The sequence below is a fragment of the Delphinus delphis genome, chromosome 12 (assembly GCF_949987515.2).
Source record: "Delphinus delphis chromosome 12, mDelDel1.2, whole genome shotgun sequence".
Classification (NCBI taxonomy): Eukaryota; Metazoa; Chordata; class Mammalia; order Artiodactyla; family Delphinidae; genus Delphinus; species Delphinus delphis.
The window spans coordinates 18,335,367-18,357,811 of NC_082694.2; the positions used below are offsets into that span (position 1 = coordinate 18,335,367).

The following is a 22,445-nucleotide window of genomic DNA, read 5'->3' on the forward strand; positions in this document are numbered from 1 at the left end:
CTGAAGAAATCAAAGAGGAAATAAAAAAATACCTAGAAACAAATGACAATGGAGACACAATGACCCAAAACCTATGGGATGCAGCAAAAGCAGTTCTAAGGGGAAAGTTTATAGCAATACAAGCCCACCTTAAGAAGCAGGAAACATCTCGAATAAACAACCTAACCTTGCACCTCAAGCAATTAGAGAAAGAAAAACAAAAATCCCCAAAGCTAGCAGAAGGAAAGAAATCATAAAAATCAGATCAGAAATAAATGAAAAAGAAAGGAAGGAAACAGTAGCAAAGACCAATAAAACTGAAAGCTGGTTCTTTGAGAAGATAAACAAATAGATAAACCACTAACCAGACTCATCAAGAGAAAAAGGGAGAAGACTCAAATCAGTAGAATTAGAAATGAAAAAGGAGAAGTAACAACTGACACTGCAGAAATAAAAAAGATCATGAGAGATTACTACAAGCAACTCTATGCCAATAAAATGGACAATCTGGAAGAAATGGACAAATTCTTAGAAATGCACAACCTGCCAAGACTGAATCAGGAAGAAATAGAAAATATGAACAGACCAATCACAAGCACTGAAATTGAAACTCTGATTTAAAATCTTCCAACAAACAAAAGCCCAGGACAACACGGGTTCACAGGCGAATTCTATCAAACATTTAGAGAAAAGCTAATACCTATCCTTCTCAAACTCCTCCAAAATATAGCAGAGGGAGGAACACTCCCAAATTCCTTCTACAAGGCCACCATCACCTTGATACCAAAACCAGACAAGGATGTCACAAAGAAAGAAAACTACAGGCCAATATCACTGATGAACATAGATGCAAAAATCCTCAACAAAATACTAGCAAACAGAATCTGACAGCACATTAAAAGGATCATACACCATGATCAAGTGGGTTTTATTCCAGGAATGCAAGGATTCTTCAACATGCTCAAATCTATCAATGTGATAAACCATATTAACAAATTGAAGGAGAAAAACCATATGATCATCTCAATAGATGCAGAGAAAGCTTTTGACAAAATTCAACACCAATTTATGATAAAAATCCTGCAGAAAGTAGGCATAGAGGGAACTTTCCTCAACATAATAAAGGCCATATATGACAAGCCCACAGCAAACATCATCCTCAATGGTGAAAAACTGAAAGCATTTCCACTAAGATCAGGAGCAAGACAAGGTTGCCCACTCTCACCACTCTTATTCAACATAGTTTTGGAAATTTTAGCCACAGCATCAGAGAAGAAAAGGAAATAAAAGGAATCCAAATTGGAAAAGAAGAAGTAGAGCTGTCACTGTTTGCAGATGACATGATACTATACATAGTGAATCCTAAAGAAGCTACCAGAAAACTACTAGAGCTAATCAATGAATTTGGTAAAGTAGCAGGATACAATATTAATGCCCAGAAATCTCTGGCATTCCTATATACTAATGATGAAAAATCTGAAATTGAAATCAAGAAAACATTCCCATTTACCATTGCAACAAAAAGAATAAAATATCTAGGAATAAACCTACCTAAGGAGACAAAAGACCTGTATGCAGAAAATTATAAGACACTGATGAAAGAAATTAAAGATGATACAAATAGATGGAGAGATATACCATGTTCTTGGATTGGAAGAATCAACATGGTGAAAATGACTCTACTACCCAAAGCAATCTATAGATTCAATGCAATCCCTATCAAACTACCACTGGCATTTTTCTCAGAACTAGAACAAAAAATTTCACAATTTGTATGGAAACACAAAAGACCCCGAATAGCCAAAGCAATCTTGAGAACGAAAAACGGAGCTGGAGGAATCAGGCTCCCTGACTTCAGACTATACTACAAAGCTACAGTAATCAAGACAGTATGGTACTGGCACAAAAACAGAAAGATAGATCAATGGAACAGGATAGAAAGCCCAGAGATAAACCCACGCACATATGGACAACTTATCTTTGATAAAGGTGGCAGGAAAGTACAGTGGAGAAAGGACAGCCTCTTCAGTAAGTGGTGCTGGGAAAACTGGACAGGTACATGTAAAAGTATGAGATTAGATCACTCCCTAACACCATACACAAAAATAAGCTCAAAATGGATTAAAGACCTAAATGTAAGGCCAGAAACTATCAAACTCTTAGAGCAAAATATAGGCAGAATACTCTATGACATAAATCACAGCAAGATCCTTTCTGACCCACCTGCTAGAGTAATGGAAATAAAAACAAAAATAAACAAATGGGACCTACTGAAACTTAAAAGCTTTTGCACAGCAAAGGAAACCATAATCAAGACCAAAAGACAACCCTCAGAATGGGTGAAAATATTTGCAAATGAAGCAACTGACAAAGGATTAATCTCCAAAATTTACAAGCAGCTCATGAAGCTCAATAACAAAGAAACAAACAACCCAATCCAAAATTGGGTAGAAGACCTAAATAGACATGTCTCCAAAGAAGGTATATACAGACTGCCAACAAACACATAAAAGAATGCTCAACATCATTAATCATTAGAGAAATACAAATCAAAACTACAATGAGATATCATCTCACACCAGTCAGAATAGCCATCATCAAAAAATCTAGAAACAATAAATGCTGGAGAAGGTGTGGAGAAAAGGGAACACTCTTGCATTGCTGGTGGGAATGTGCGTTGGTTCAGCCACTATGGAGAACAGTATGGAGGTTCCTTAAAAAACTACAAATAGAACTACCATATGACCCAGCAATCCCACTACTGGGCATATACCCTGAGAAAACCAAAATTCAAAAAGTGTCATGTAGCAAAATATTCATTGCAGCTCTATTTACAATAGCCCAGAGATGGAAACAACCTAAGTGCCCATCATCGGATGAATGGATAAAGAAGATGTGGCACATATATACAGTGGAATATTACTCAGCCATAAAAAGAAATGAAATTGAGCTATTTGTGAAGAGGTGGATAGACCTAGAGTCTGTCATACAGAGTGAAGTAAGTCAGAAAGAAAAAGACAAATACCGTATGCTAACACATATATATGGAATTTAAGAAAAAAAAATATCATGAAGAACCTAGGGATAAGACAGGATTAAAGACACAGACCTACTGGAGAACGGACTTGAGGATATGGGGAGGGGGAAGGGTGAGCTGTGACAGGGCGAGAGAGAGTCATGGATATATACACACTAACAAACGTAAGGTAGATAGCTAGTGGGAAGCAGCCGCATGGCACAGGGTTATCAGCTCGGTGCTTTGTGACCGCCTGGAGGGGTGGGATAGGGAGTGTGGGAGGGAGGGAGACGCAAGAGGGAAGAGATATGGGAACATATGTATATGTATAACTGATTCACTTTGTTATAAAGCAGAAATTAACACATCATTGTAAAGCAATTATACCCCAATAAAGATGTTAAAAAAAATATGTGGGCAAATTTGAATGAAATTTGGTTATAAAACAATAATATGGATATAGACTATTTTAAAGTATATTAAGAATTTTAATTCATAACTAACATAACATATATGCCCAGGGTAAGGAGGTAAGTGAAGTTAAAAACCTCTACTGTTCTTACATTTCCATAAGGAGTTAAATTGATAATTTCTCATAGTTGAAAATTTGAAGCTTCGATTTGTAATCTTAACCACTAAAATAAAATTAAATTAATGTGTAATAAAATCATAGAAGAAAAATGGGATGATAAAACAGCAATCAAAACACATCTTAAGGGCTTCCCTGGTGGCGCAGTGGTTGAGAGTCCACCTGCCGATGCAGGGGACACGGGTTTGTGCCCCGGTCCAGGAAGATCCCACATGCCGCAGAGTGGCTGGGCCTGTGAGCCATGGCCCTGAGCCTGCACGTCTGGAGCCTGTGCTCTGCAGTGGGAGAGGCCACAACAGTGAGAGGCCCATGTAGCACAAAAAAAAAAAAAAAAAAAAAAACCGCTTAAAAAGAGAAATAAATGAGATATAGTACATGTTAAATAAATATAAAACTAGGAATATCATAGACTTAAACCTATTTTTATTGGTATTAATTATGTGTAAGTGTACATTAATCGTCTATAAAAAGATAAAGTTTGTCCTGATTGACAGAAAAAGTGTTAAAATGATTTTTAAAAACAGAAAAAAAGGCTAATATGGCTATAATATGAGATGATTTAGATTTTTAGGGAGAGCTTTAGCTAGAAATAGACATTTCATAGTAATATAATGTTTAACTCACTGGGAAGATAAAACATTTCTAAGTTTATATGTACTTAATGCAGCTTCTAAGCATGTACAGAATAAAGAGAAGACCTCAAAGAACACAGACAAATGCATAATCATATTAGAAAATATTAATTTTCTTAGTAGTTGTTAGAACAAAAATTGGCAGAACACAGCACTCATTAATATAATTTCTTTAAGATATACACAAATCCTTTATGGAAACACAGTCTGGATTATAAACATGCCTCAGTGATTTTCAATGTATTGAATTTATACCATCTATGTTCTCAGGTCATGGTTAATTAAGGTGGTTAGACGTTTATTACAAACAGTTAAGCAGGATATCTTATGAAACTGAAAATTAGTTTTTAAAAGAATTCTAAATAAACTATGAATCAAATAAGAAATCACAAGCTAAATTTATTTAAAAGGAAATTTTATTGCCTTGAAGGAATGGGGAAAGATCTAAATATTCATTTTACAATGCTAGAAACAGACCATCAAATTAAATTCAAAGAAAGAATAGCAGTAATAGAGAACAGAACTACAATAGTACAGTAAGTCCCCTACATACAAATCTTCAAGTTGCAAACTTGCAAAGATGCAAACGTGCGTTCGCATGTCCAATCACGTAAGTTAGTTCATGTGTCTGGCATACATTGTCACATGTGTGCATCCTGTACAAGTGGTTGTACTTTTGTGTACTTTACTGTACAGTACTGTTGCTGTGCAACATAATGAAGGCATGATGGAATTGGAGGCCCAGAGAAAGGATGAAGAGAGACAAGAGGAAGAAGTAACTGAAGAACCAAAGAGATTCACGACACAGGAAATGGCAAGGGGATTTTCTTTATTTGAGGAAGCACTGTTAGTTTTTGAGGCATAGGACCCAAACGTAGAATAGTACACGAAGGTTGCAGCAGCCATTCAGAATGCAATCCAGTGCTACCATGTCATCTATGACAAGAAAAAATGACATCACTGGATCATTTTTTCAAGAGGGTAGGTAGAATTGCATCCAGCAAGGAACCAGAACCTATGCTATCAATGCCAGGCATGAGTGAAATTGCAGCTTGCCCTCTATCTCCTATTGCTGATCATCCTTCAGCTCTGCCATCTCCCACCTCCTCTCTCTCCTCCAGTCAGTAATTCTTCTTGCCTGTTCACTTGATGCCAGCCCCGGTATGCCAGCTGTTGTACTGTACTACTGTATTTTTTTAGGGACTATACTGTAAGATTAAAAATGTTTTCTTTATTTTTGTGTTTATGTTTTACGTATTATTTGTGTGAAAAGTATTATAAACCTATTACAGTACAGTACTATATAGCTGATTGTGTTAGTTGGGTACCTAGGCTAACTTTGTTGGACTTACAAACAAACTGGACTTACAAACGTGCTCTGAGAATGGAACTCGTTTGTATGTAGAGGATTTAGTGTAATTACATGTAAGTATATATACATATGTATATATACATATATGTATGGGTATATTTGTATATTACATACATATATTTATAATCATAGATATGAATAAAGAATACCAAAATTGATTCTTTGAAAAAATAATAAAATTGATAAATATAAAGTGAAGCTGACTTTAAAACAGAGTGAGGGAAGAGATAACATGAAAGATACCTAATACTAGAAAGGAAACATAATTTTTAAGAAAAAAAGCACACACACAAGAAAATGTAAAATCTGAAATGTCTTATAACTATTAAGTATATAAAATTCAAACTTTAAATTTCCCCCCAAAAGAAAATTTCAGGTCCGGATGTCTTCCTTAGCCATTTCTATCAAATATTTGTCAGAAATAATGCTACTTTATACATTGTAAGGCAAACACAAATTGAATATCAAAATCTAACAAGACTGTTAAAGAAATAATATTATCATCCAATATTATATTGACCTGAAAAGTAGAAAACCCTAAATCAATACTAGCAAACCAATTTAGGTAATATATTAAAAGCAAAATGCATAGCAACTAAACTGGATTTATTACAGCAATGCAAATTTACTTAAAATTTGAAAATAAATTAATGCATGCCACTAGGTTAATAAAATATAGTAGAAAAATATTATTCACTCAGTTGACACCACAGATATCTGCTGAAATTCAGCATAAGCCTATGACAAGAATTTTTAGCAATGTAGGAGTGGAGTGGAACATGTACAAAAACCTACCGACAGAGAGCAGGAGTGTTGATTGGGAGGTGGCACTCAGGAAGATACTGGGCTGCTGGAAACATTGATTTCCTCCTGGGTGTTGGTGACCTAAGTGTGTTAATTTTGCATATCTTGTTGAATTGTGCACTTGTAACATAGGCACTTTTCTGTGAGATATACTCCATTAAAAGTTAAAATTAAGTTTCTGATGATCTTGTATTTCACCAGACTACAATGACAAAGTCCTTACAGTGATTTCTGGTCTCTGGCTTATCATGCTGACATTCCTGCTTTGTTTACTGTCATTCCCTGGGGTCCTTACTGCATGTGACACATAAATGACAATTGATACCAACACTTTAGTGTTCCAAAGTTTGCTCAAATGTGAATTTTATTCAATTAATAATAATATGCAAATATATTTATTGATGAATCCCTTTCTTAAAGTTCATTGTAAGGTGTTACATGGCTGACATCTCCTACCATCCAAGCCATGGACACCTGGATGAAGAACAATTAATTTTCTTTCTTAAGCAAAACAACAACAAACTATAGAGTGACTTCTGCAAAACAAATACCTTTCTTCAAAGTTTGTTCTGAAATTATTCCTTTTCCTAAAGCCCATGATCCACAAAGTGATGACAGATGTGATATTTTTCTTCACTCTTTTACAACTTATTTTTTCAGTACCTTAAATTTGTTTTTTTCAACAGTAAATGTATATTGTTCATATATATATATATATACTTTTACTTTATCTATTCTGTATGTGTGATAAAGAGGTTGGGGGTTAGGTATAAATGACTTAGAACAGCATTATGCTTTTAAAAGTCATTCCAGCCTTAAAGAACTGAAGCTATAATGATGGGTTTTAAAGTCACTAATTAGCAGATAAGTTTTATAAGTTGAGTAAGGTGATTAAGAAAGTCTATTTCCACAAAACATATTACATTCCATGCGTATATACCTTATAATTTCTTCCTTTCATCCATGAATGCTATTTGGAAATGGAGATCAGATTTTATTCTTGGAACCTCATCTCCCTAAATTCATAGCTGAAATAGTGAACCTGATCCAATATAGCAGGCTTGTTCAGGCTCTAAAATTGTGTTGTTGTTATCAGTTGTGAAGTAACTAGGATAGAGGTGAAAGGGAACCATGACTGGGAAAATTTCAGATTCTGGGTCCAATCAACTCTCAGTAGCCTAAGAGCATTCTCAGATACAAATAACATACAACATCTTAGTTAAATCTACCAGCTACACCAATGTTCTGCCACTGCTGCCCTTAGTAAACGTCAATCCTGCAATACTGATAAAAGGAACCTGATAGTTATTGTTTTAGGGAGAGATGGTCTGTCTGTTGATTTCCTTTCTATGGGAAGGATAAAGCAGCCAGACTTCTGTTCTACTGGGAAAAAAATCATACAATTAATTAATAGCTATATAACATTGGTGTATCCCTGCATATATTTAACCTCAAGTTCATGTATCTCTGAAATAAGGGAAGATGGTGGAAAAAAAAAACAAAAACACACTTGTTATCTTTAATTTTCAATGATTGTTTTTGGACCATGCTCATTCCATAACTGTATCTCAGATTGTCATATACTATTAGGATATTGCCATCATCAAGAGAGTTTTGATACTGCACAAACACGTGCTCTTTGCTAAGATACTTCTAATATCAGATGATGATATATCTATTAGTGAAGAAGGACAAATCTGACTCCATACTGACTCCATACTCCATCTGACTCCATACTCCATCTTTTTCTGTTATTTTAAACTTTGAATTTGTTTTTACTACAAGTTAATCACTAAAGTGATGTTGCCTATAGCTTAAAGTATACATAATGGCCCATCTCCAGGAACCCTGCCTACAATGCCTGAGCTTAGTCTAAAAAACCTTTGTCTGGCTCACAGGAAACATCCTGACCAGGCCCACCTGTGAATGGCTGCAGGAAAGAAGAAATTAACATATCCCTTCCAAAATCTGGCAGAATCAAGGAATATTTACAACAACTTATAGCTTTTTTTACTTCACCTCCTCACCTCCCCCTTTTTGTTCTTTAAAAGAAACTAGCATACAAACCTGAACAAGATGGTTCTTTGGTACACTAGTCCACCATCTTCTTGGTCTGCTGACTTTCCAAATAAATTTACTATTCCTTGCCCCAACACCTCATCTCTCAATTTATTGGCCTATTGTGCAGTGAGCAGTATGAGCTTGGACTCAGTAACAGTCATATTAATTCCATTTCTCTATAGGGTCTTGTCTGAAGCAGGCTCAAGCTGAGAGGGAAGGATTTGTCAAGATTGAAGTTTTCACTATTTCATGAAATGAAACATTCTTACTTTTGAATTGAGACTCTAGATTGTTTTATTACTTATTGAGAGCAGAAAAGTTATGGGGGGCTTGGTTTTATTTAGAATCAGGTGAAATTTCCCCAATGAATACAGTTTGAGGGATAGTAGATCAAAGTAAATAAATTTCATTTTGTTTCAAGAGTTATTCTTATACAATATCATCAACATCATGATTATACAGGGTAATATAGATTCAAAAAGAAAAAAACCCCTGAAATTCCTACTTAAAAAAAATTGGATTTTTTTGGATTAATCCAAAAATTTTGGAATTTTGGATTATATTAAAAGGGATATATAAAGACAGAATGGCAATAGCTTATCTACAAGACAGGGTCCATGATACTGGCTTTAGTACTTGATGTTAAACTCTAAGGAATCTTTTAGTAACAGATTTTTCAGAGGATAGAAGCTTAAAATTATGTAATATTAAAGTAGAGGTAAGAAGTTGAGGTGTTTATATTGGGAAAGAGGACATGAAGTTGTAAGAGATGCAGGGGTTATTTGTGGAAGAAGGATTAAGATTTCTCTGTGAAGGCTCATATAGCAGAATTAGAAACATGTTCTAAAGAAACACACATTTCAGATTAGTATAAGGAGAACATTCAATATTTAGAACTACCACAGATTTTCATGAGATAACGTGGTCATTTTTGCTTCTGCAAGTTCTATCACTTTATGTCACTTTAATATCACTTTCAACCTAATAATGTGAAATTCTAGACAAGTGGAAACAATTCATTTGAGATAATATTCAGTGTGTGTTTTGAAAGTCAAATAGGAGTTTTTAGAGCAGAGAAGAAAGAATATAAATTTCTGAGGGAGAAAAATTAGGTGTGAAGAAAGATTAATGTAAATAGACATTGCATTTTGAGGCATTAGTGAGGAATCCAGTATTGTTGAATATGTAATGTTTCCACAGAACCTAAGTTCTATAAGGGTCTGTTTAATTCTTTTCCATATGCCTGGACCCTAGAACAATGACTTGCAATATTTCCATGCACCATTTTACAAGTACATAGTGTTAAAGTTTATTGCTAACAAACTTTCAAACAGCTTCTCAGAGCCATGGGAAATTATATTCTCTTATTTTCCAAATTTGTATTTACAAATGAAGGAGATATTTTAATTAATCTGTCCTCTGCTCTTTCATTACATTACCTCTTTCTTAAGACCAAATTTATTTCCCCTTTGAAAAAAGAAGCTCTGAGGTATTTTTTCTTCTGTGTGTTGGATAATCTTTCTCTCCTTTGTTTCCTGGTTTGGAGAGGAGACTTACGTTCTTTCTATACTCACATCAGCAAAGTGCTCTTCTGTGTACAGGGAATCCTATAGGACATTCACGTTTGTATTCTAGTCTTTCCTCATTATTGAAGTCTGGGAAAGAGTCTCAATATGTCATCCTTAAGACCCTCTTCAATCTGAGGTTACAAACAAAAGACTCAACTATGTTAAGAAAACTGGTTAAGGAAGGAAGAAGCATACACTAATTTTAAAAATTATTTTTCCCTGCAATGTGTATAACTAAAGGACACTTTGCATAACCCCTGTTGGTCCCCAAATTAAATTCCATAAAGTTTCTTATTTCTTTAAATTTAATATTGATTAAAGTTGTAAATATTTCTTTAGGAACTTTAAAAAATATATGTATATATTGGGCTTCCCTGGTGGCGCAGTTGTTGAGAGTCCGCCTGCCGATGCAGGGGACGTGGGTTCGTGCCCCCGTCCGGGAAGATCCCACATGCCGCGAAGCGGCTGGGCCTGTGAGCCATGGCTGCTGGGCCTGCGCGTCCGGAGCCTATGCTCCACAGCGGGAGAGGCCACAACAGTGAGAGGCCCGCGTACCGCACACACACACACAAAAAGTATATATCTATACATATACATGCGTATATATTTTCTCTAAATTTCTCAAGGGATTTTTGGTAATTTTTCTTTAAAGTAGAATTTTGTACATATGCATATATGTACACAAATTTATATATAATATAAATTAAATATTATAATTATATGCAGTATATATAAAGCAGTATATATAATATATACAATATCATATACAACATATATACTAAATATATCTTGTCTATATACAAAATTATATATATGTATATAAGATATATGTACATATATGTGTGTATATATACATAAATATACATATATATATATTTATCTTAACTTTAAGCCTTGTTTGAATGAATATAGTGGGGGAAAGATTTAAAAGAAAAAAAGAATAGGAGAGACAGTAAAGCCTAAACAATCTTGAATGCAATTACTTTGAAATCCACAAAGAAAATGTTTATTACAGATTGATAGGTGACCTTACTGTGAATATGCTAATTTCCCAAGCTGCTTTATAATGATCAGCGTATCTTATCCTGAATTACAGACAGACAGCTTCAGTGAATTTTCTATTTGTTCCTGTTGTTGAGTGCTCTGAATGCCTACTTGGAAATTTAAAGAGGTCACTAGGATAAGACTAATGTAACCTGTTTATATATGATTATCTTTGACCATGAGATAATTATTTATACAAAAATTTAGGTAGAATTAAGTACTGAATTAGCTCTGAATCTCAATGAGTTTATCGTGTTAAATTAAGGTTTTCGTTTTTTTTTTTAATTTTCCCCCTTCTACGATAAATATTGTTTTCTGGAAATAACAAACATTATTGCCTATCCAGAAATATAAATTCTATGATCAGTTCTGACAAGTTTTGGGAGACTTAAGGCATTAACTAAATCTTTGTATATGACCTTTTCTTTATTTTTAAATGAAGAGGTTACATTAGAACAGTGGTTTTCAAAAGACAGTTTATGAAGACCCCTTGGAGGTCATTGAAGGATATGAGAGTGGTCTGAGCTGGGAGGTTGGAGGTTTATTCCTTTGTAGCCTAGAGTCCTACTCCTCTATTCATATTTTATACTGGATTTTAAAAAATTCTATTTGATGCAAGATTATTTTTGCTACAAATATACTCTAACATTGAAAAATTTTACTTGTACCATTTTTCTCCACATTTAAAACCCCTTGATCCAAAAGTACTACCTCCCTGCCCCTGTCTTTTTCTGCTATTGAAACTTGAAATTTGCTGGAAATTAAGAAGAATTTTAAGTTCTTTATTGGAATAAAGACATCATGCAAATTACAAACGTCATCTTTTTTACTGTAAATTAATTTTATTTTCTCAGATATATTTAAAGTTTTTATTAATGTCTTCTAAACAAAAAACAAATTTTGAAGTGGCAAAATTATATACATACATATGTATATATTTAGCACCTTAGGCAATTGTTTCAGTGTTATAAACAGTTACCCAATACTTTGTCTTTTCTTCTTTTTTATCTTGTTAATTAAAATATTTTCCCAGTTTCAGTAAGATATAATTGCAATATAACATTATATTTTTCCAAGGTGTAAAACATAATCATTTGAAATCTGTATATATTGAAAAATGACTACCACAACAAATTTAGTTAACATCCATTACCTCATATCATTATGATATTTTTCTTGCAATGAAAAATTTTAAGGTCTACTCTCTTAGCAACTTTCAAATATACAGTACAATATTGTTAACCACAGACACCATGCTACACATTACATTCCCATAGCATATTTATTCTATATCTGTAACTTTGTACATTTTGAACACTTTCATCCATCTCCTCCACACCCCTAACCCCACTTTTGGCAACCACCGATCTGTTCTCTGCTTCCATGAAGGATTTTTATTGTTTTTTCTTTAGATTCCACATATGGGTGAGATCATACAGTATTTGTCTTCCCCTGTCTAATTTATTTCACTTAGCATAACATCCTCAAGGCCATTTTAACTTCATCTTAATTTCAACGTTGGCCACTATTTCCAAAGTGTTATTTATTTATAATAGAAGTTCGATCCAGTTTCTGTATATTGTATAGAACTTTTAGGAAGTTTTCAGAGTCAGGTTCTTCTCTTTAATTGACTTTGAATGTCTCTGTTTAGACTAGGTCAGAAATCTACTGCATCACTGTGGGGCCAAGATGTCAAGCAACACCTGGTAGTCTGTTGTCTCAGATAATTAGTCAGGATAAAGAAGGACAGGAAATGTAATTGTAGGTAATATGGAAAAGAAAGATGAATTAATTAAAATATTCCCATTCTGAATAACATATCTGAGGAGCAGGATATAATCTAAGGGCATAAAACATAAAGAGGAGAGAAGGGAGCAGATATATGAAAATAACAAATGGAGTTTTGGTGATTGAACATCTAAATGTGTCTTGGCCCTTTGCATGTAATATCTCATTTAATCCTCATCAAAACCTGAAAGGTAAACATAACTATCACCATTTTAAAGATGAGAAAATCCAATATCAAAAGGATTAGGCAATTTGTCCTAAGCACAGCACTCCCAAATCCTCTAGCTCTTATTTGAAACCATTTGGGCCAGCTGCTTAAGCATACAGCCTTTCTACAGCACCACGTGGCTTCTAGACATAGAGTGAAATTTAAAAGACATGCTATTTCGTATGATTGAATGGCAATTCCTGCATTTACTTTTTAAGGAAGATATAAGACACATATGATACAATTAACCATACTAAAGTGTACAATTAAGTGAGTTTTAGTATACTCACAAGGTTGTAAATCATTTTCATTACATTATTCCAGAAAATTTTTATAATGTCAAAAAGAAACCCGATATCCATTAGCACTTACTCTCTATTTCACCCTTACTCTAGCCTCAGGCAACCACTGATTTACTTTCTGTCTATTAGAATTTGCCTAATCAGAACATCTTATATTAAAAAAAATAATATACTGCCTTTTATTTTTCATATTCTTTCATTTAGCATAATATTTTCAGTCTTAGACATGTTGTAGCATGTATCAGTACTTCATTGCTTTTTAGAGCTTAATAATATTCCATGGTATGGATATACCAATTTTGTTTGTCCATTCATCTGTTGATTGAAATTTGTGTTTCCACTCTTTGACTTTGATGAATAATGCTGCTATAAACATTAATAAGAGTTTTTGTTTCAATACTTGTTTTTTTTATTTTTGAAGTGTATACCTAGGAGTGGAATTTTTGGGTTATGCAGTAATTCTGTATTTAATTTTTTGAGGAACTGACAATTTTCCACAGAAGCTGCATTGTTCCATACATACATCCATGCTAACACTTGTTATTTTCCCTTTTTAAAAATTATTAGTATAGCTATCCTAGTAGTTTTGAAGTGATATTCATCTTGTAACAGTCAACTTTGATGAATTTGTTTATTAGCTCTAATAGTGCTCTTTTTTTAATTGATTCTTTAGGGTGTTCTATGTATAAAACCAGTAGAAATAAGTTTACTTCTTTGTTTCCAACACAGAAAAATTTCTTATGTGACAGATGATACAACTACAAAGAAAATAGAAGTTTCATTTGATAAAAAAAGCTTTCTTCGAATCATCTGTGAGGTAAAATATTAGAATTTAAGATCATAGGCTTTATTTTTAATAGATAAAACGTACAGGAAAAAGGATGGTATGTACATTGCTTTCTAGGCCTGGTGCCAGATACAAATGACTGACTGCCATATTTCTAAAAATGTAAACTAAGTAAACTGAGACATATAACAAAAGACCAGTACTATAATTAGATTATATATCTATATTGAGATATGTTTTTGTAAAGTTAAAGCAGACAAAAAAGGAAATGTAAAGGATAAATTCCATCAACTATTTTCCTGTTTTATTCTCCCTAGAGGAATATACTCATTTAAGTACAATTTTATATAATAATACAGCCACTTAAAACTTTATTCAAAAAAAATTAAAAGAACTTTAATGTGGTCATATGTATGAATAAAATGAGTCAATGGAATTAGAATCCTTATGGGCCCCCAAACCTACCATATCTGACTCCATTCATCTTCCTTTCTTCTAAGTATCCTTCAGTCTCAAATTACACTGGGATTGGCAATGAAGTATATTGCAGTGGCAACATAGTAAAACTGCAATTCAGCCAGGCAACATTATAAACTAATAAATAGGAAATCTGTTTATGCTATCTCATCTTCCTTTTCCCCCTAATTTGTTTACTGTGAAAAGTGTTGCCCTTACATGAGAACCAAGATAAATCAGAAGGAAAAATATGATGGAAATATTCAATGACTTTAATAGAAAGACTGGCAAAAATAAGATTAATTCGATAATACTACGAAATACAAAAGCCATATATAAGCATGTTGTATTATTTAAGCTAAATAGTATCAATAACTTATTTTTAAAATGTTTTCAGCACTCAGTCCTATTTACCCTTAGCAGCACAGTATAACTATCTTAGTGCATGCAACCCAATGAGTTTAAAATGAACAAAAGGAAGCTAAAGAAATGCTGATTTTTCCTCAGTAAGGAAGTAATTTAGAGTAAACTGAAATCTTCAGTAATATGAATTAGAATTTCTCTTCATAGAATATGATCCAAAATAGATTGCAACATTATTTCCTGGAATCATACAAATGATCATTCAAAAATTTATTATTTTATCTTATGTAATTGAAAGCCTGACAAGTACCAGCACTTGGATTAGAGCAATTAATAAGAAATACTCATTTCTGGCATTTATGAAGTTTACAATTTTGCAGCAGCTATAGACATAAGGCAGTAATTATATACAGGATGGTGAAAAACATTCTGTGACACTTGTAGAGGATCTGAGAAAGAGTATAATCATGAAAGCAAAACTTGACTGAGGTCCAGGGAAAGATTTCCCCAAGGACTTCATGCTTAAGTTGAAATGTGAAGGAAACTAATATTTGGGCTACAGAGAATATAAAGACAGCAGCTAATAATTTATCTGGGATTCATAACACATTAATCTATTCACAAACATCATCTCCAGTACATTTTATTTCCTTTAAATTAGCCCATTAAAGGTTCCATTCCTGGGGGGAAAGCACAAAAGACAGGTATGTTTCCTTTGAGGTAGAAGGTAGTGAAGGATGAAAATGAATTGTTCTATCTTAGAAAAGCTTAGGGATCAAAGTCATTAACTGGGAACTGACTGACTTCAGACAGACTTCACTGAGACAATCTAAGTTCTTTGGAATTCTGGGAGTTAGCAAAGAAGTGGGAGCTGGGACATGAAGAGTGATGCTAAAAAGAGACAATAGCTTTTCAAAATTTTACATAAAACATACCTGCTGTACCACCATCCACATCATGTTTCAGTGAAGGCTTTGAAGGCTCTCTTAATACAACAATTCATATTGTTTTGAAATGGCAAAAGTTCTTCTTTTACCCTAAAAAACTGTTCCACCCTATTTTTAATATATCTAGCTCAGCATGCCTTTGAGTGACTATGAAAAACAGGGTCTATAGGGAGTGAGTGCCTATTATTGCATAACTTGGTGTGTTAGAGTCCTTTTAGAAATTATCATAATTGGCATTTTAAGATCAAATAAACCAAAGTTATATGATTTATCCAAAGAATCCACTTGTTAAGAGGTAGAGTGGAAACATGAATGCAGTTCTACATAATTCACAAAAGCCACAAGAAATAATTTCCTTTTTTTCCCAATATGTTTGGACTATTTAGTAAATTGCAATAGGTTGATTTATTCTAATACAAGGGGAGAAAAAGATTCACTGTATTAGTGAAGGTTCTCCACATAAAAAGAACCAATAAGATGATAGATAGATGATCAATAGATAGATAGATAGATACATAGATAGATAGATAATTTGTTATTATCTATCTATAGATAGATAATTTGTTATGTGAGGGATTGGCTCACATGTTTATGGAGATTGAGAAATCCTATGATCTGCCATCTGCAAGCTGGAGGTCCAGGAAAGCCAGTGATGTAGTTCCAGTCCAATTCCAAATTCCTGAGAACCAGGGGGTCAATGGTGAAAGTCCCAGTCTAAGTCCAAAGGCCTAAGAAACAGGAGCACAAATGTCCAAGGCCAGGGTGAGATGGATGCTCCAACTCAAGTAGTGAACAAATTTGCTGAGGGTCTGAATAGAACAAAAGGGTAAAGGAAGGGTAAATTTGTTCACTGCTTGAGCGATGCCCACTCTCATTGGTGAGAATGATCTTCTTTACTCTGTCAACAGATTCAAATGGCAGTCTCTTCTAGAAACCACCTCAGAGACACACCCAGAAATAATGTTTTACCAACTATCTGAGCATCCCTGAGCCCAGTAAAGTTGTCTTATAAAATTAATTTTCATAATCACCATATATAAAAATATAAATACAAAAGTGATTACAGAGTTAGCTTAGAATTTTGAAATTTTAATGTAGATGTGAGGCCTCAACTACATTGCTTAATTTCTTTGTGATATAGTTTGTTCATTTGTAAAACAGATTAAACAAAAACACTGATTTCATCAGTTTTTAATGAAATTTAAATAAGTCCTATGTAAGAATCCATACTTATATTGTTATTGTTATATATGTATTTACCAAATGCAAAACATTTTTTCTTTCATATAAAAAACATAGACTATATACAGTCTTATTTTTATAATTATATTTTATTTATTATCAATATGTAATAAATACACTCAATTATATATTTAAAGTAATTACACTATCAGTTTAACTTCAAATAATACTTTTTATGGATATGTTTCTATACTCAAGTAAAATCATCCTTTCTATCCTGTTAACTGTTTTGGATGAAGCATCTTTTACTTTGCATAGAATTTACTCTATTACGTTTCCTTTTATCATGACAGATATTTGTCAAGAAATGAATGGTTGGGTAAATTAGTGAATAAAACTTCATTTACACATGATTTACTATAAACTGGAGTTTATAAAATGGTGCCTCACCAGAAGAATTTTAATTTTCAGTGTACCAAGGGGATTTCATCATTCTTTTTTGTTTTCGCCCTTATATAGAAGTCCAAATGCACAAATCCTAAGGATAACCAGCATTGCTTCAGTGTATTCTCCTGGAAATTAAGGGATAAATATGTAACTCCCTTTCTACTTTGCCCATGTTCAGACATGAGTGAGAGAAATTCAAGAGGCAGGAAACAAGCAATTGGAGATCACTAGTTTACCTGTGGCATTGTTGAGCCTATACTGGAGGGCATGACTCAAATCTCATTAAAGGGCTTGTTAACAGTTGAGCTTATCTCCCCAAACTAAGTCAGGGGATGCCCCAGGAACTTTAATGCTGGGCTGAGAGCAGGTGAGCTTGTTTCTCATGTGCAGTGGGATTCCAAAAGCTGGGTAAAGAAATATGCTGAGCCATAAAGCTTAGATTCTCTCCTCAACTCACAAAAGTAAAGAGTCATTTCTTTCTCCAGGGGAAGAATAATAAGGAAAAGTCTTCCCTGTGACTGTAATGCATCTTATCACATGGAAATGTGAAACCACAAGAAATAAGTTCCTTTCCTTTTCCCAATATTTTTGATATCTTACAAAAAGTAAGTGATATAAGTTCTTTAAAATGGAAAGGACATGAATCAATTTTTATAAGCCAATTGATATTATATAACAATTTCAGAAAAGACTTTACTCAGAAATATTCTTGGCAATCCTTAATAAAAGACTACAACTGGAAAGTACATCTGAGTATGATTTTCCTTTCTGTTGACAGTGGACTTTAAATTTCTCATTGTGACTGGTCTGCCAGTTTGTTTAACCTAGCAGTTGTTTATTTGCTAGATCTATCTTTTCTTTTTATTTTATTTTATATTTTTCTCTGCAGTGTTTTTCATGAATTTTGTATGAAGTGTCTTTCCCCTCCATAGTAAGCCATTATGAATAAATCCAGAAAGTTGCTGTCTGTCGTGAGACATCTACATGGTTGTTATGTGCAAATGCCATTTTTATGTGGCATGTAGAATTTTTAGGTAGTGATATGGTCACATGTAAATGATATTTATAGAGTTATTTTTTCCACATGAGACTGTCTTCAAAATTGTTAATAATTTAACAACTAAGGAATTACTTAACATTCTTAGAAGCTGCTAGATGACTTCCAAATATTACACAAGATAATTTCTTTCCCTTTAACTACTTCCCATTACAATTTTCCCTTCCCTTTTCCAAAGGATGATATTATTATTTTTGAAAGAGAGAGATAAAATAAAAAATAAAACCTGTCTCCCCTCTTCTTAGACTCATCTATGTATTTGATTGGTTAGCGAAAAATTAATTAGCCAATAATACAAAGCACATGAATATTTCAATCATTGTTTAACACTATCTGTTTATTAAGTAAGGAGGTTTTAAAAAATAATTAACTACTTGTGTTCCACTGCAGCCTTGATCATGTCAGAACTCCTGGATTGTTTCAGATGCTCAGACATGATTTTTAAGTCTGCTTTAAATATAAGGAATATATCTCCAAATGCTAATAAACAACAGGGGTTATTGACCTGAAAAACTGTCTTAGTGAAACATTTAAAAGTTCTTCCAATGTTATTTCCAATTCTTCATCTTCACTCTTTTAAATGAACTATTAACTACCCTCTCCATAGGTCTCACAATGTTTTCTTCTAGTTCTTCTGCAAACATAATTATTTACAGATTCCCATCTCTATATTTCCAAATCCTATTATTCATTTAACTCTTAATAATTTTATTCATTTTTTCATGGGAATTTCATTTGTCCTTATTTTAAAGAATAAATTTATGATATAGAAGTTGCTATTAATTCTATCTATACCTTTTGATCTGATAATAAATAATTTTGGAATATATTCTGTATTTTCACTTATGATTAACACTTATATTTTTAAAAAGTATGCTGCATAAGGCATGGCACACATAGGTCTAAAAGGTGAACAATGAGTGAATGAACAATGAACAAAATATAAATCCAGGTTTCTGACCAGTGATAAATAGATAATGAAAAAACAGAAGATAGAACTGCATATTCAAAATAATAATAGAGAAGATGGGACCAAGACAGCAGAGTGGGTGGGTCCTGAGCTCACCTCCTCCCACAGACACACCAAAATTACAACATAAAAACACTGTCTGAGAACACATAACAATAGCATAACAGCTTTTCTACAATTAAAGACACAAAAACAAACAAACAAACAAAAACATCCAGACAGGTACGAGGGGTAAAGATATAATCTAGTCAAGACCCACACTCTGGTGGGTGACCAACAAGTGAAAGGTAATATCACAAACACAGAGGTCTTTCCTAAGGAGCAAGTGGTTTGAGCCCCACCTTGGGCACCCAAGCCCTGGGGATCAGCACTGGGAAGATGACCTCCCTGGTTTTACAACCAGCAAGGTTTACATCCAGGAGATCCAAAGAGCTGTAGGAAACCAAGGCTCCACTCATAAGGGGCTTTCATACAATCTCACTTGCTACACATCTGAGCACAGAGACCACAGATTGAAAAGTGCACATGCTCTAGCAGGTCTACCAAGACTGCCCCAGCATACCATGTAGCCCATACCAGGCACCCACTCCAGCCACCCCCCACCATGGTGACAACTCTCAGTGGGCACTGGCTTGTGCCAGGCTCCACCTCCATCCATCCCCCCATCCACCAAAGCAGTGGCCCCCAGCACACCCTGAGAAAAGCCCCAGCCCATGCCTGAATCAGCTCCAGCCCTCCTGCTAAATCCACTAGGTATACACAATCTGTATAGGGACATTCCTACACAAGAACACACCTTCAAGACTGGGAGAGGAAAATCTTTTCCCTAATTCATAGAAAGAAACACAGAAAGTCAAACACAATTAGAAGACATAGGAATTTGTTCCAAACAAAAGAATAAGATAAAACAGTAAAATAAGCAAAAAACAAACAAAAGCAAACTGATGAAACAGAAAAAAGTAATTGACTTGATAAAGAGTTCAAAGAACCAGTCATAAAAATGTTCATGAAACTCGGGAGAAGAATGGAGAAACATACTGAAAATTTCAACAAAGAACCAATCAGAGTTGCAGAACACATTAACTGAAATGAAAACTACACTAGAGGAAACCAACAGCAAATTAGACAATGCAGAATAATGTGTAAACAACCTGGAAAACATAGTAGTTTAAATCACCCAGAGAGTAGCCTTGATATATATACACTACCAAATGTAAAATAGATAGCTATTGGGAAGCATCTGCATTGCACGGGGAGATCAGCTCGGTGCTTTGTGACCAGCTAGAGGAGTGGGATAGGGAAGGTGGGAGGGAGAGGCAAGAGGGAGGAGATATGGGGATATATGTATACATATAGCTGATTCACTTTGTTATACAGCAGAAACTAACACAATTGTAAAGCAATTATACTCCAACAAAGATGTTAAAAAAAAACACTAAAAGAAAAAAATAGCAAAAATTAAAAAAAATAATTAAAAAATTGAGAATAGTCAAGTTTTTTGTTTGTTTGTTTTAATCCATTCAGTCACTCTATGTCTCTGATTGAAGCATTTATTTAGTTACATTTAAAGTAATTATTAATAGGTATGTACTTATTGCCATTTTGTTTCTTGTTTTCTGGTTGTTTTGTAGTTTATTTTTGTTCCTTCTTTCTTTGCTCTCCTTCCTTGTGATTTTATGACTAGCTTTACTGCTATGTTTGGATTCCCTTTTCTTTTTTGTGTGTGTACCTGTTATAGATTTTTAGTTTCTGATTATCATGAGGTCCATATATAAAAAATATGGAATGATTCCCAAATTTGCATGTCATACTGCATAGAGGCCATATTTATCTTCTCTGTAGGATACCAATTTACTAAATGTGCTGTAGAATCTAACACTGAAGAGGTTTCTTGAGTTAATTTTGAGTGAGCAAAGTAAGACGCAAAAGAGTGTGAGTTTATCTATTGATGCTTAAAAAGTCGCTTCAAAATTTAGTGTCTTGAGAAGACAATAATTATGCACTCGTGGTCAGATTTCTCTTGATTAGATTCTATAATAACTGAGTTGTATATAAAAGAAGAACATATGGAGTTTTGCAAACTATATATCTGATATTTGCAAACATTTGCAAACTATATATCTGATAAGAAGTTAATATCCAAAATATGCAACAAATTTATACAACTCAATAACAACAAAATCAACTTGATTTTAAAATGGTCAGAGTACTTGAATAGGCATTGTTCAAAGAAGACATACAAATGGCCATCTACATGAAAAGGTATGAACATTTCTAATATCAGGGAAATGTAAATCAAAAGCTCACACCTGTTAGGGTGGTTATTATCAAAAAGACAAGAGATAGCAAATGTTGGCAATAATGTGGAGAAACAGGAACCCTGATACAGTGTTTGTGGGAATGAAAATTGGTGTATTCAATATGAAAAACAATATGGGTGGTAGTCAAAATATTAAAACAGAAATACCATATGATCTAGCAATTCCATTAGAAATTAAATCACTATTCTGAAGATATATCTTCACTCCCATGTCTGTTGCAGCATTATTCAGAATAACCAAAATATGGAAACAATCTAAATAACATAAGTGTCCACTGGTGTATGAATGGATAAAGAAAATGTGAAATATATGTACATATAATGGAATATTATTGTGCCATAAAAAGAAGAAAACTGCCATTTGGAAAAACATGAATGGGTCTTCAGGCAATATGCTAAGTGAATCAAGTCAGTCAGAGAAAGAAGAATAATGTATGATCTCACTTATATGTGGAATCTGAAAACATCAAACTTACAGAAACAGTAGAATGGTGGTTGCCAGGGAGTGAGGGGTGAAGGAAATGAGGAGAAGCTGGTGAAATAGTACAGGCTT

General features: G+C 33.7%; 1 non-coding gene across 1 annotated transcript; it reads right to left on the reverse strand.

The window, feature by feature from the left end:
• Positions 1 to 21,346: 21,346 nt before the first annotated feature.
• On the reverse strand, positions 21,347 to 21,451 carry LOC132435693 (U6 spliceosomal RNA). The gene has a single exon (XR_009521637.1). It is a non-coding gene; the product is annotated as a U6 spliceosomal RNA (small nuclear RNA).
• Between the last annotated feature and the right edge of the window lie 994 nt (positions 21,452 to 22,445).